The sequence below is a fragment of the Protopterus annectens genome, chromosome 1.part1 (genome assembly GCF_019279795.1).
Source record: "Protopterus annectens isolate FY-2018-M chromosome 1.part1, PAN1.0, whole genome shotgun sequence".
Classification (NCBI taxonomy): Eukaryota; Metazoa; Chordata; order Ceratodontiformes; family Protopteridae; genus Protopterus; species Protopterus annectens.
Window position 1 is genome coordinate 1,181,965,394 of NC_056726.1, and position 17,461 is coordinate 1,181,982,854.

The following is a 17,461-nucleotide window of genomic DNA, read 5'->3' on the forward strand; positions in this document are numbered from 1 at the left end:
CACTTTGTGAACAATAAAAAGATATTATAACTGTACATGTAGCAATGTTATCAGTAAGAAATATTTGTTACACTGATAATAAATGGTGCAGTCACAGTCTTTCCATAACTGTTCAGAATATATTATAATCCACACAAACCCAAAACTATATTTTTTGCTAAACTTTCTCAAACAAATGATCATATCTTGTAAACTGTATAACCTAAGGGTATACTGTTAAAACATTTTAGTTAAGCAGACATAAACTTTTATATGGCAACATGAAATTCATCTAGGGGTGTATGCTTACTGAAACCTTTACAGAAATACGAAAACATATGCTTAATTGTATAAACAACAATATACATAACATTGAATTTCTCTCAAGATGTACAACTTAAAGTGCAAATATCAAAGACATTTTTCATCAACATCATCTAAAGTTCACCTTATGTCATGCAACAGTTTGCAAGTAAATGTTAGAAGTATTAAGTACATATGGAAATTTACTAATAAATGACTAGAAATATCTTAGGTATAATGTTATATAAATGGACATTGACAATGAATTTTCCTGTGTCCCACCATAGCATGTCATACCACACCCAACCCCTCAATAATATGTACGGCTCTCAGTTATGAAAATATGAACATAAATATGAACATATGAATAATAAGTGACAGTGATCAATTTCTCTACTGCAGAGCATCCTAGATTAACAATCTTGGTGTTGTTTTGTTAATAACCCCTTTTACTTTCTAATACTGACTAATATTAGATGGCAAGTCACTTAGTTAAAGAAACTAGACACAAAAAACGTCTGGATGTCATAATGAGCTATAGTTATGACTTAGAACTACAAAAAGGGTGCTATAGGGTTGAATGAGATAGGCAATGTTCCAGAGGAATAGCAAAATATGTCTCCCTAACTATGTCTGTAAAGTGTCAGCACATGGGACAAATGTTGCATTGCCTTCTAGACTGCAACTAGAGCCGTGAGTGTGTGTGTGTCTTGCGTTGTGTGTCTGTTTGTGGTATATATATTTTTATGTATATACACAAAATGCCAGATATGTTTTATTAAAATTATTATTTGTTTTTTTTTTCATTTAGATGAAGTCAATGCTTATCCAGCGACCTCACATGGAAATGTAAGTAATTTATGAAATAAAACCTCATGCATAGCAAGGTACTTACCGCCTTATCTCTTGTTCACATGCAGATACAGTATTCATGTGCCTGAGTGCCTTTGCTAAGAGGCGGACTCTTTTTCATAGATTCATAGAGTTTACAAGGGAGACCGAGGACAGCTGCCATAATAATCTTGACAATACTTTGTCTCAGAGGGTATCTACTGATTTTAGGAGGGCAAAACAAGTCAAACCCAGGGTGACTTTATGGGTTTATATTCAATCATCAAAGTTTGCTTAAAAAAAACAAAACAAAAAAAAAAAAAACAAGGAAATTACTCTCTTTTACATGAAATGAAAAAAATATTCCAGAGCTGGGGAAGCACTGGCTAATACATCTGTCCCCACAGGAAGTTTATTTATTTGCTGATAGATATTTACATTTTTAGTATGAGTGTTTGTGAAATCATTTGTTTTATGGAAGTAGGAGGCCAAGGAGGTTTGGGTCCTTGATAAACTGTAATGCCACTCATAAGTCCTCAAACAGCAGTGTATACAATATGGAATATAAGGATAGAGCTTCAAGTCTTTCTTGGTAGCCAAGTATCTTTAGTCCAGTGATCTTTTCTGTTAGAAATGTCTGGGATCATATTAGCTGTTTGATGTGTCTGGATAAAGACATAATAAGAGGAGAATTTCAGAAAAAAAAATCAGTCTGTTCATGGCAAAGTATAGAGGAATGATAACTACCTTCATCTAGATGAAGTACTTTTAGTTATTAATTTGGCTAAGGACAAGGATTTCATGACTACTGGTGATACTTGGTAGTCAAAGGATAGGGAGTTGTCTACAAAGGTGCAGAGATCTCTTTGATAACAACAGTCTGTAGAGAAGTTGCAGTCTATAATGTAGGCTGTTGTCAACATTTGATTACCACTGAGGACTCACTTCTTTGCATTTAATTTATTCTCTTTGTAAAACCCCATGGATTTGTATGGTTCAGCCTTTGCTGTAGTAATACAGTATGGGATGCCGAATTAACAAAAACATCCAACTTGCAATCTACACTTAAAAATCAAAAGTCACAGCAACTCAAGAAGAAATTAAACTGTAATGAGAATGGAACAAGCCAAATGCTCAGAACACCAACAATCTCTTACTTTCATACTTTTACTATAAACGTCTCCCAAGTGAATAAAACCCTCTTTTGACAAAGAGTATTAACAGATTACCAGTAAATGCACCTGCATACAGGTAATATTGGGTTAAATAAATGTGATTATTTATGCAGATGTTTGTCTTTTTAACTGCATTACTCTGTACTATGAATGGATTGTCCAGGTTATATGATAATCTCTGAACTATTCCTTTAAAGTTCATTTTACCTGTTAATAGTTGTTTATGAATTTTGTGTGTATATGAGTTGTTTGTTTTTGATATTTGTTCTCTCTGAGCTTATCTCCCCGGGCCTCTACTGAAAATGGACATATATATCCAGTTAGACTAGCCTGGTCAACAAATGTAAAATACATAAATAAAAAAATAAATAATGACCCTGATATCTTTGGGATTGGTAGACAGGACGCATCTAATTATAACTAGTTGATTTAGTAATAAGGTTTAACAGGAAAATGTCATGGAAAGTAGTCCAGCCAAATAGAGCAGCAGATCCTTCTAAGCAGCACAATGTAAGAGCTACTCTTAAATCTCATGGCCAACCAAAAATCCACTTTAAACTAAGCCTGGAGTAAAGCAAGAATCTAAAACACTAGTAAATTTCCTCTTCTTGCTAGAAAAAAGCCAACGTGTATCTGCCCTCAAATAATGAAAATAAAAGCCCCAACATGATACTTAAGTCATTACAATGTTTTATAACAATTCAAGTTCAGCCTTTCAAACTGTTTCATCTCCATGCATTCACTAGAGAGGTTCTAATATAATGTTCATTTATTTATTTTATATTGTTTATCCTTTGTTTTCCAGGTTAGCCCCACTAGTTCTGTTCCTCCTACCAGTGTAGACTTAGATGGTATTTATCCTACTTTTCCAAATAATTTCAGTTGCTTAACATTTTCTTTTGATTTATAAACCAAAGTAGTCAAAATAATACATATGCTCCTTAGTTAGATCCAGGCAAGTATGTAAGTATTTGTTTCAATGTTAACTATTCAATATTCATCTTATGCAGAATCAAGCTAAACAGAGAACGAGTTAATGATGTTTGCCATTCCTACAGTAATAATTCCCATTTCCATTTACATACAGAATAATTTAGTTTAATTTTACCAGATATGTGAAGTTGTCCTTCACAGACATTTCACAAGAGCAAGCATATCTCTCAGCTCTCCAGATTTTCATAGAATATCCATTTTCTGTTTCATAATTTTGGTCTATTCTTCATAAAATTTGTACTTTTCTGACAAATCACTGAGGATTGAAGTCAGTAAATAATGACATACATTTGAGTTTCAGACTTCATGTACTTCAAAAAAATGCATGCTAATACAAACCATATTATTCTAGCATCTTTCAAAGTTTATAAGACCAATATTTAAAATCTGTCCCTACTTTATGGCCTTTGCACTCCCATTGTTTTAGGGTTTGTCCATGTCTCTTGATCTAAGAGGATGAGAGATATGAGGGAAAGTCTGAGTGTAATATATATATATATATATATATATATATATATATATATATATATATATATAGTGGCAAAAAAAAACTTCTACAGCTATATGAAAAAAGAACACCAGAAGTGTAAAGTTCTTTCTTCGTTTTGCAGCTTGTCAGTTTTATTGGTGTGTATATATATATATATATATATATATATATATATATATATATATATATATATTTATATATATATATATATATATATATATATATATATATATATATATATATATATGGGCAATTTAATATAGCAGCATGTGTTTGTTAGTTGGAAGTAAACTAAACTATATGCAGAAAAGATGCAGACAGACAGAAGGAAAACATGCAGCCTCTTTGCAGAGTCAGGACAAGTGTTCATAATACACCACTATTGTTATTTCAAATAGGTAGTAGATGGTGGTCTGCTTTCATGCAACTCAGCTTATGATTTTTAGTGTGTTGATGTCCCCAAAGTTTTTTTTTTTCTGGTCTGTGGAGGTCCAAGAACTTTTCTGTATTTATTGTGACAGGACTGTAAGAATGCACAATCTAACATCAGAGTGCACTACTCAGATCAAAAGGAGGTAATTTTTGTTTTGTTTTTTCCAAAATTTAAAAATATAAAATTTTTATTACTACTGAGGCCATGGAGGTCATTGCCTAATCATGTTTGTTGAAATGTCTTAGAAGCTTTGTGAGTAAAGTAAAATACAATCTCTGGGTGTTATGCCACCATGTAGCTCTGGAACACCAAATCACCACATGATTCATAAAATAATGCTAAACAATGGGTTCTTATCTTGTTTTGTAGCCTTAGGACTGTCTGCATGGAGCATGCATATAATTATATACTAGTCATATGCTGTACATCAGTGGAGTATGAACTGTGACAGCTGCATACATTATGGTACAAGAACTGTGACTTAACACTGGAGTAAAACCTTTCACCACAAATGTCTGCCTTTCCTGCGATACTGGTATTGCACTCAGTATACAGATCTGAGCAGGATATCACTACCAATTAGAAAAAGAGAAAAAAATATATTTGTTGCGTGGTAGGAAAAATCCTACCAACAACAGAACATGGGGTGCTCATTAATATCAAAAGGCAGACAGACCTTAATCTTCCATTTTGGGAGGGGGCAAAGATTAATGATATTAATTTCATCTTTCTCCCTAAATTTCTCTTTCTTGTTAGAGATCTACCTCACTTATGCAAGAACCCATTCCTTTCCAAGATTCAAAAAAAATAGAAGATTTATAACATTGTTATTAAAGAAGTCAGAAACCTACAATTGTGAGAAAGAAGTAAATTGTTTTAGTGAGGGCAGGAGCATTAACATTACTTAACTTTTGCAGCTATATGCTGTCACAGCCCACAATGTACCAAACTGACCAATCTAGGCACATCCCTCATTGCATCTGTCTCCCAACTGACTTTACTATCATCCTTTCAAAATGGAATAAGACTGGCCTTGAAAGTAGGAACCATGTTATAGACCACAGGGCCCTTCAGATATACTTGTGAAAAGATTTACTGGATCTGTAACTCTCAAAATTTGGCAAAGGATCTGGAAATCAAATATATGCATGACTGAGTCCCACTCCAAATACGAACAGCACTGGATTTTTTCCGGACATGGTTTAAAGACAGGATGTATTGTCTCTCTGCCAAGCTAGGAATTCCCTACTCATCATGAATGTATCGGAAATGCCTTAAATGTCACGTTTCTATTTTATCAATATTTACAAAAAGATCTACCTCTCATAGAGTCTAACAAATATATTAGCAAGATTCATACTTGATAAAGTTTCTGTATTGATAGATTTTGTTAATAAATGGTCTCTTCTGATTTTCTTATACTAATCAGATTTCAGGACAGTTATGAACAATTAAGGGAAACATGGACCGCCATTTTGCAGAGGAGTATTAACATAATCTAATGGGATAGGACCTCAGCCACATGGTGTCAATACACGTATGCTCACTCATTAACTTTTCCCTGTTTAAACATATCCACATATGACGATGTTTTCTGTTCAAACTGAGAAGTGTCAGTGAGAAAGATTAAACTGTTGCTGGAAATGCTTAATAATGAATGCCAACTATAAGCCTGATTAGAAGTTGTCCTTCAGTAAGGTGCATTTTAGACAGATTGATCGATTCAGTTTCATGGGCATTCAGAGTTAATCTTTCATTATATGGTAACTTGGAATTCTGTCTCCTTTACAGCAGAAATGAGGGCTGGGCTTTACCAGCAGAAGGAAAGGAATAGTTAAAACCTATAATCTGTACAATATTGACTATTAGACAAAAAAGAGTTAATCCACTGTAGAATGAAGGGTCTGTGGGTGCCAAGATCCACCACATAACGCATGCACTCAAGTCACTCCACTACAAGTACAAATACGACTCTGTCATTGTCCATGTTGGAGTGAATGACTTGAGATGTACCTCCCTGGACTACATGAAAAGAGACATGGAAGAGCTCTTGGATCATGTGCCCCAGGCAGGTATGACCCTAGCCCTGAGTAGCATCCTGCCTTTGCCCAGAATGATACTACAGTATAAGAACAGAATGACTGACTTCAACAATTGGCTAAGTTTCTGGTGTCATTCAAAGGGGATCCAGTATCTGTCTGCCTGGGATGACATGATCGACAAACCACAATGCTTTGCCAGAGATAGTCTGCACCTGTCACCCCTGGGATTCAGGTTACTGGCTAAAGCTCTTGCTACCCCTATAGTGCCTTTTTTAGGCAAGGTTCAAAGGACAAAATCACCACCGTAACAGATACAAGCATGAAAAATCTGAAGGTAATGCTACTCAATGCTAGAAGTCTAAACCTCAAAATGCACTCTCTCAAGACACTCCTAAAAATGGAGAACATCGATATCTGTGCAGTAACTGAGACTTTGTTCAAGGCTCCACAGAACACCACTGCAATACCAAGCTACAACTCTTAACACACTGTTTGGCCACCAAACCAAGACTGAAACACTAAAGGTGGAGGAGTGTCCATATTCACCAAGGATATTCACACCTCCAGGCTAGTTGCCCAACACAATGCATCTGAAATTCTCCAGGTGCAACTAACACTAGGTAAGACTGTAATCCAAATTTTTGCTTGCTACAGATCCCTCACCATGCCCCAAGATTCTCACTACACCTTTCTAAACATACTGGAAAATATTAAGATACAACCAAACACCTTAATAATGGGTGATTTCAACTACCCTGCCATTAACTGGGAAAACCACTTGGGTACCAACACCTTTCCCCAACAGTTCTTGGAATTCATAAATTCCAATGCCCTGGATCATTTAATCCATTATCCCACCAGTGGCTCCAATATCCTAGACCTGGTCATTATCAACAAACATCGCTTACCAGCCTCAGTAAGAAACTGAGATCCCTCATAAAATCCTCCAAAGCTAGTTACAAAAATAAAATTGCCAAAGATTCCAGAGACAACCACAAGGCATTCTATAGTTATGTCATGAATCTAAATGGCAATGCTCAGATATGCTCTGAGCTACAACAGAATGGCATTAAATATACTGATGCCAAGGATATTGTCAATAGCCTGGCAGATCAATTTAGTACCAACTTCAACCCCCTCTCACCCCCTAAAGGGCCCATCTCAGTGCCAAAAGATTGCCAGATTCCAGAAATCATGGCCACACAGGTAGAAACCACACTCTCTAAAGCCAAGAATACAGCATCCATGGGACCAGATGACATCCCGAGCTGTGTACTAAATGAACTACAAAATGAACTGGCACCTCACCTAAGTGTCATGTTTAATCATAGCCTCACCTCAGGCTTCGTGCCCACTGGGTGGCACACAGCTACAGTTATTCCCACTCCACAAGGGGGGATCCACCTTGGATACCGGGAACTACCATCCCATCAGTCTGACGAGCCTTATCTGCAAGGGCATGGAACCCATTATCATGGAACTTATAAACAAAGACATTGGCAACTTTCAAACACTGAGCCCCACCCAGTTTGGGTTCGTGAAGGGCCGATCTTGTCTCCTGGACCTGAGTTACGTCTTCAAATCAGTCTCCAGAGCTGTGGACAAGGGTAAGGTGGTCCACACAGCCTATCTGGACCTCACCAAGGCATTTGACACCATCCCCCACTCTGGAATCATAGATCACTTACTAAGCTGGGCATAAATCCCTATATCACTCGATGGGTTGCCAACTCAAAACCCAGACTGTAAAAGTAGCTGACTCCAAATCCAGCTCCAGACAAGTGACAAGTTGAGTACCTCAGGGATGAGTCCTGGGACCGCTCTTGTTTGGCATCTACTTCTCTGAAGAACAGGCCAACACTAAGGGACTCTGGCTAACAAAGTTCGCAGATGACTGCAAACTGGGAGCCATTATTGAATCCCCAAATGATGTGGATATTCTAAAAAAGGACCTTACAGAAACAGATGCTTGGTGCCAGAGCCATGGGCTCAAGCTTAATGCCAAGAAATGTATAGTTATCCCCTTTGGGAAAAAACATGTACCCATGAATTACCACATAGTTGGCAGCACACTAAACACCAAAATTGTGATGAGAGACTTGGGGACACAGGTGGACAGTGGTCTCACCTTCGATAACCACATTGCCACAACAGTCAGGAAATCCTTCAATGTGGCACACCTCATCACTAAGGGCTTTTCATCCAGAAAAAGGGAGATCATTTTCCCACTGTATGCATCCCTCATTAGACACAATATAGAGTACAATGCCCTGTTTGGTATGTACCTCACAAGACATCTGCAACAGCTAGAAAGGCCGCAGAAATACCTCACTAAAATAATGACATGCCTAAACCAGATGCCCTATGCTGACCATCTAAAAAAACTCCAGCTATACTCTGTGGCATATTGTATACTCAGAGGCGATCTCTACTTAACATACAATTTATTTATTTATTTATTATTTTACATTTGTTGACCGGGCTAGTCTAGCTGGATACATTTCCATTTTCAGTAGAGGCCCGGGGAGAAAAGCTCCACATAAAATTGAACAAAAAACGTTACAATAGACAAGGAAATGGACAAAATCATCATAGATGAATAGACAAATAAAAAATATAGTACCCAATAACAGATATATACAAAGAGAGGATCACATTTCTAAAAATAACATTAAGTAGCTGAAATAACATCAAGAACAAGGCACAAAACAGAGAGCAAAATTGATTAATAATATTATAAAGAACTAATCTTAGTAACAGAAGGAGAAAGAGAAGCACTAAAATAGGAGATGAGGAAGGGAAGCAGTATAAGAAAAGAGAAGGGAAAGTAGTGACAGATTAGCATAGAGGTAAGAAGAAACAAAATACTCTAAAAGGAGGTAGACTGAAGCAGATACAGTAAGAGAGAGGGAAAGTAAAGTAGTAGGAAAGTGCAGAGTAGTAGGAAAGCGCAGAGGAGGTAAAGGATTAGTCAGGTTTTGAACAGGAACAGAGCCAGTGGCTTTGGAAGTAGGCCATGTCAAACCCTGAGCTGTTGGACGTGCTCCACTTAGAGAAATCCCAGTCCCTCAGAGCCACATGCTCCAGGTATCTAAACCTTGTCATCACAAAACATGCTGGAGGGATAGGTTCCTGACCCAGAGTCTCCCCATACTCTGGAATAGACTGCCCATACATGTCAAGCAGAGCTCCTCTTTGGCCCTCTTCAAAAGGAACCTTGACAATTGGATGGGAGATAAGAAATTCACCCCGGGGATCACATCAGTCACCTTGCTAGACAGGGGTCCAGGGAAGTAAATATTGTGGGAAGAAATATCCAGGGAATTGTTATGGCTAGGCTTGTATAGGCCCTAGGGCCGATAGCCTAGTACCAACCTATGAACCTATGAACAAATTCACCAGAGAAACAAGATAGAATCCATAGAACCACCACGGCAGTGTGAGATAAAATATAGTTTAATAAAAGGTTACCACTTTCATGCTCCCCTGAGCACTTCTTCAGACCAATGCAAGCAATTCTAAAACACACTCTATTTAAATACTAAACCTTTAATCACATGACCAAAGCTGCATTACTTAAAATTATTTAAATAAATTGCGTGCCTTTAAAATGGACTTTAAAGGAACATGCTCATTTAACTCTGCACCCATTGGCTTGACTGTTCCAACTGAGGCATCAGACGCTCCTATGACATCTACATTAGTTCCAGTGATACTGTCATTGTCGACTGAGTTACAGCAACCAGTGGTAGGGGTGAAGAATGTGGTCTAAGGATATCACAAGTTGGATTTTCCATTGTTACTGCTACCTATCAGTGACATGAACTCTCCGGCTCAAAAACAGCCACAGAATCAAGGAAGAAAATGTTCCCTGCAGTTATCAGATACAGAAAGGAACCAGAACTGATCACTGAAGATGTGGCACATGCCACAGAACAGTTAGTACATAATTTGTCCATGAGGACTTTTTCTGAGGTTTAATTACATCTATTGAGGAAAGGTCTGTCTTCCATTCATGCAGCCCAAATGCTGATTACTGACATTGTGACTGATATTAAGTTATTTACTAGAAATGTGATGTTAAAAACCATGTTTAATACTAGCAATGATTAGTTTAAGTACAAGAGGCCTAGTAGCTTTGTGCCTATTTTAGATCCTGTGACAGAGACTTTCAGTCACATGTGTGAGAATGATGTTAGGGAATATTTTATGTATAGATCATCACAAAGTGTTGTAATTTGAATAAGGATGAATGGCAAGCTTTACTGAATTTGCAGTTGGATGAGACTGTTTTGTTTCAGCCAGCGGATAAGGGCAGGTCATTAGTAATTTTAGATACAATATTTTATGTAACACAAATGAAGGAAATTTTAAGTGATAGTAATGTGTATGCAATTATAGGATTGCAGGAAGTGCATTACATTGTAAATGAGATACATAGGATTTTGAAAGGTTATTTGGCAGGAAGTATGGTCACTCTAGATTTATTTTATTATTTTAGAGTTCTGTTTCCATTGGTATGCACTCTGAATAGTTTACCCAAAATCCATAAGCGGATGGATAGACCACCCATGCGACCCATTGTATCGGGCAGGGGGTGGGCAACAGAACCTATGTCCATCTATGTGGAGAAGGAACTGACACCATTAGTGAATGCATCGTGTCCTATTTTGTGTGACACTAAGCAGTTTTTAGAAGATTTATTTTTGTGTTTAGATAAGATTAGTAATGTTGATAAATGTTTTTTTCTAACCCTGGATGTACAGTCTCTTTTTACTTGCATACCAAACACAGAAGGTCTCAACATGCTTAGTGACTGCTTTAAAGAACATACTGATTTTAGTGAGGTTAAGACGACCTTGATTTCATCCCTTGTTAGCCTTATTTTCAAGTATAATATCTTCCTTTTTGATTGGATATATTATTGGCAGAAGCAGGGTGTAGCCATGGGCACATCCTGTGCAAATAGTTATACAAACTTGGTTATGTCCTAATGGGAACAGATATATGTTTTGAATAACAATAGGTTTTCTCAATATATTGTTTTCTTTAAAAGATTTGTGGAAGACCTTTTTTTATTGTGGCAAGGACCGGAGGAGATGATTCCAGAGTTTGTGGATTACCTACACACTATGACCAGTTTTCTTAGGTTTACATATACATATTCACATACCAGCATGGATTTCTTAGATGTGGAGGTGTTCAAGCTCGGGAATGAGAAGATAGCCACTAAACTATACAGAAAACCATGCAGAGTCAAACCATCTTAAGAAGGGACAGCATGTATCCGGTTAGAGTTTTTAAGAATGTACTGAAAGGTCAACACATGAGGATTTTGAGGGTGAATAGCCAATAACCATTGTTTGAGTCAAATTTGACCACACTGACACAAGAGTTTAGACAGGGGTTATAAAGAAAGTGAAGTGAGGGCTATGGCGAAAGATGTTTGAGATTTAAGAAATAGTTCAGCTCGACCATATTTTTCTAGTAGACAGATAGATCCAGCTTAGAGACAGCTGGCCAATGCTAGTCACAGGAATACCATGTGGTAGCTGTAGCTATTGTCAGTAAATAGACAGTAGTAGTATTTTTGAACATCCAGTGACTAAACAGCAGTACAAATTTAATGTTGGAGCTACTTGCTGTAGCACCAATGTGGTTTATTTAGCCAGCTGTCAGCTATGTTCTTGTTTTTATATAGGAAAAACGGTGAGGATGTTAAGAGAGAGAATACGAGAACATTTACAGGCTACTAGAAATAGAGATCCTTGAAATGCTTTGGCCAAATATACACATTAGGAAGGTGATACACGAGTTCAGATTTAGGGTACTAGATAAGATGGAACAAGACTTTAGATTGGGAGATGTAAATAATGCAGTGGAACAGAGAGATTAGATGGATAGTGAGGTTACAAGCTGATATACATTCAGGATTAAATGGGCATGTTCCTTTAAAGCCCATTTTAAAGGCACACAGTTTATTTAAATAATTTTAAGTAATGCATCTTTGGTCATGTGATCAAAGTTTTATTATTTAAATAGAGTTTGTTTTAGAATTGTTTGTATTGGTCTGAAGAAGTGCTCAGGGGAGCATGAAAGTGCTAACATTTTATTAAACCATATTTTACCTCAAACTGCCGTGGTGATTCTGTGGATTTTATCTTGTTTTTCTGGTGAATATTGAATATTATTTTTAGATTTTGGAAGGCTGGAGCTGAAGACAATTTCTGGTCAATGATTTCATGTTCAGTTTATAGATGACTACTATATCCCACTTTACTGCATGGATCTCTCTTAATTTTTATTACACTATTTCTACGTTTCTAATGTTAGCCCTGCATATTATTATGAAATTTATAATTTTACTTTACTCTGTTAGATTTTTTTTTTACATTAGGCTGTTTAGTACCACAAAATTCAAAAACACAGGGACAAAGGAAATCTTTGCAAATAAACCTGTCTCCCAAGCACGTTAATAAGTAATAAGAACACAAAAGATACACACACACATATATATATATATATATATATATATATATATATATATATATATATATTAAAGAGTAACTGATGTTGTCTTATTAGATGTTATTAAAGTTTATTCTTTTGTGTCTGTATGTTTTGTAGTGTAACATGATACTTTGTGATTTACGACCAGGTATATCGGATGCGAGTTCAAATTGTTCTACCATGGCGTGGATGGGAGGAAAAATGCGTAGGGGTTATCCAGAAGGAACTGTATGTCAAGAGTGTTTTGGAGGTGAAAAGAGTGTCAGATAGAGTGATGTTTATGGAGATGGAAATTGATGGTTTGATGATGAATGTTGTTAGTGCATATGCTCTGCAAGCTGGGTGTTCGATGGATGAGAAAGAAAATTTTTCGAGCAAGTTAGATGAAGTGGTGGGCCAAGGGTGAAAGTGTGGTGATTGGTGGAGATTTCAAGGGGAATATTAGTGAAGGGAACAGAAGGGATGAGGAAGTAATGGGTAGGTATAGTGTTAAGGAGAGGAATGCAGAAGGTCTTATGCTAGTGGGTTTTGTGGAAAGGATGGACATGGCTGTGTTGGGTATGTATTTTAAGAAGAGGGAAGAGCATAGGGTGACATACAAGAGTGGAGGAAAATGCAAACCGGTGCATTATATCCTATGCAGGAGAGCCAGTCTGAAGGACATTGGAGACTGTAAAGTGGTGATAGGGGAAAGAGTAGTTAGACAGCATAAAATGTTGGTCTGTGGGATGATGTTGGTCATCAAGAAGAGGAGGAGGAGTGTGAGGGCAGCACCAAGGATCAAATGGTAGAAGTTGAAAAAGGATAGCTGTAAGGTGGAGTTCAGGGAAGAGTTAAGACAGGCACTGGGTGGCAGTGAAGAGCTACCAGATTGCTTGCCAGCCACAGCAGAGGTGGTAAGGGAGACAGCTAGAGAGGTGCTTGGTGTGACATCTGGATAGAAACAGGAGGATAAGGAGACCTGGCAGTCGAATGAGCAAGTATAGGAGAATATACAAAGGAAGAGGTTGATGAAGAAGAAGAAGTGGGATTGTCAGACAGATGAAGAAAGTAGACAGCAGTGCAAAGAGATGTAGTGTATGGTGAAGAGAGACATGGCAAACGCTAAGGATAAGGCATATGGTGAGTTGTATGAAAGGTTGGACACTAAGGAGGACCTGTACTGATTGGCTAGAGAGAGGGACCAAGCTGGGAAAGATGTGCAGCAGGTTACGGTGATAAAGGATAATGAGGGAAACATACTCACAAGAAAGAAGAGTGTGTTGAGCCGATGGAAAGAGTACTTTGAGGGACTGATGAATGAAGAGAATGCAAGAGAGAGAAGGTTGGATGATGCAGGGGATAGTGAATCAGGAAGTGCAACAGATTAGCAAGGAGGAAGTAATGACAGCTATAAAGAGGATGAAGAATGGAAATGCTGTAGGTCCAGATGACATATCTGATGAAGCATGGAGGAGTTTAGCAGAGATGGCAATGTTTTTTTTACCAGATTGTTTAGCAGAATCTTGGAAAGTGAGATGATGCCTGAGAAGTGGAGAAGTGTATTAGCACTGATTTTTAAGAATAAGGGTGATGTGCAGAGCTGTAGTAACTACAGAGGGATAAAATTGATCAGTCATAGCATGAAGTCATGGGAAAGAGTAGTGAAACCTAGGTTAAGAAGGGAGGTGATGATTAGTGAGCAGCAGTATGGTTTCATGCCAGGAAAGAGCACTACAGATGCGATGTTTGCTCTGAGAGTGTTGACGGAGAAGTACAGAGAAGGTCAGAAGGAGTTGCATTGTGTCTTTGTGGACTTAGAGAAAGCATATGACAGGGTGCCTAGAGAGGAGTTGTGGTATTGTATGAGGAAGTCAAGAATGACAGAGAAGTATGTAAGAGTGGTACAGGATATGTATGAGGGCAGTGTGACAGTGGTGAGGTCTGCGGGAGGAGTGATGGATGTGTTCAAGGTGGAGGTGGGATTACATCACAGATCAGCTCTGAGCCCTTTCTTGTTTGCAGTGTTGATGGACAGGTTGACAGACAAGATCAGCCAGGAGTGCCCGTGGACTATGATGTTTGTGGATGACATTGCGATTTGTAGTGAGAGTAGGGAACAGCTAGAGGTGACACTGGACAGGTGGAGATATGCTCTAGAGAGTAGAGGAATGAAGGTCAGCACAAGTAAGACAGAATACATGTGTGTGAATGAGAAGGAAGACAGAGGAATGGTGAGGATGCAGGGAGTAGAACTGGCAAAGGTGGATGAGATTATATACTAGGAATCAACAGTTCAGAGTAATGGTAAGTAGGGAAGAAGAGAGTGCAGGCAGGGTGGAGTGGGTGGAGAAGAGTGTCAGGAGTGATTTGTGACAGATGGGTGCCAGTAAGAGTGAAAGGGAATGTCTAAAATATGGTAGTGAGACCAGCTATGTTATATGGGTTGGAGATGGTGGCACTAACGAAAAGACTGAAGTCAGAGCTGTGATTGGCAGAGTTAAAGATGTTAAGATTTGCATTAGGTGTGACAAGGATGGACAAGATTAGAAATTAGTATATTAGAGGGTCAGCTCAGGTTGGGCAGTTTGGAGACAAAGCCAGAGAGGAGAGATTGCATTGGAATGGACATATGCTGAGGAGGGATGCTGGGTATATTGGGAGAAAGACGCTAAGGATAGAGCTAACAGGTAAGAGGAAAAAGGAAGGCCTAAGATAGGTTTATGGATATGGTGAGAGAGGACATGGAGGTGGTTGGTGTGACAGAGCAAGATGCAGAGGACAGGAAGAAATGGAAACAGATGATCTTCTGTGGTGACCCCTAATGGGAGCAGCCGAAAGAAGAAGAAGTACCTGATGTTTTGTACTGCAACATAATAATTTGTGATTTAAAATATCTCTACTTGATTTTTGAAATAATGTGATTGTAGAGATTTTCTCCCCAGGCCTCAGCTAAAAATGAGCATTTTCAGTCCAGTCAGACTTTTCTGGTAAAGAAATGTCAAATAAAGAAATATACAAAAAAAACAATAAAGTGAATAGAAGATAATTTTATCTGGAGGAATTTCCTTTGTTGCTATGTACTCAAATTCAGTGGATTTTATTGTTACTGAAATTTGTGGAAGATCTGTTAGCATTTCTTCAGCTCTTTAGTATTATATGCATGGTGTCTGTGTGCTTAATGGTTACCCATTGACATATCAGAATTTGCTTATGAATTTTACATGCAGACGTTTTCAAGTTTGACAGAAATAATAATAGATAAGTAAACACATTCTTAACTCATGGTCAAAGGATCAGCAATCGTTAAATACAGTGAATGTTAACCAGTGACTTTGTCAATTGCCTTGCATTTATTGATAATTATTCTTTTTTTTTTCTTTTTTGTTTGTAAATGAAGTAAAACAGGCATCTAAGTGTGTATATATATATATATATATATATATATATATATATATATATATATATATGTATATACTGTGATGGTAGGATTAGTAATGTGCTTGTCCAGAAAGTGAAGTCTGTTTCCAGAAGCAGAACTTAGTTTACTTATTCAAATTTTACATGTAATAATTTTTTTTAAAATATGCATAACACAATGTTTATTCACAGACTCTTACATATAGCACAGACCAGTGAAAGAATAGAACCAATATAGATACATTTATAGTTTCATGGGTTGATAATAGGCAAGTGATTTATTATGTTCGTAGGTTTATAGGTGTGTGGTAGGCCAATGGCCTGTTGCCTAGCCCATAGGATTACCCTGGCATCATGCCACCCAAACGTAGTTCCCAGTGCCTCTGTCGAGAAGAGCCACTGGAGTGATCCCCAGGCTGAATTTTCTATTTACCATCCACTCATCAAGATTTCTCTTGAAGAGGGCCAGTAAGGTGCTCTGTTTGACATGTATGGGAAGTCTATTCTATAGCATGGGCAGTCTGTGAGTTATGAACCTGTCCCTCCAGCTTGTTCTGTTGATTGTAGTAATGAGGTTGAGGTCTCTGGAGTGTGTGGTGTGGAGGGATTGGGATTTCTTTAGATGTAGCATTTCTAACAGAGCTGGGTCACACATGGCTTTGTAAGTCAAGCAGAGATTGTGTCTAAGTAGGTGATATGAGACAGAGAATAGTTGGAGTTTTTTGAGTTTGTCCACATAGGACAAGTGTTTAAGGCCTAGGATCCTCTTTGTGAGGTACTTTTGCGGCCTCTCTAGTTGTTGCAGGTGTCTAGTGAGGTAATGCCAAATGGGGCATTGTACTCAATGATTGGCCTAATGAGGGAAGAGTAGAGGGAGACAATGACCTCTTTCTTCCTGGACGCAAAACCCTTAGTAATGAGATGTGCCACATAGAAGGACTTTCTGACCACAGTGACAATGTGGTGGTCAAAAAAGAGGTTGCTCTCAACCTGTGTTTCCGGATGTCTTATAACTCCTTCTGTGTTCAGTGGACTATCATCAATGTGGTAATTCATGGGAACCAGGTTTTTCCCAAAGGGGATGACGACACATTTTTTGGCATTGAGCTAGGCCATGGTAATGACAGCAGTTGTTGGTCTTAGTGAGGCCTTTCTGTAGGATGTCAGCATCACTTGCAGAGTTAATAATAGCTCCCAACTTGCAGTTGTCTGTGAACTTTGTCAGCCAGAGTCCTTTCATGTTGGCCTAGACATAGAAGTAGATACCAAACAGGAGAGGACCCAGGACTGAACTCTGTGGTACTCC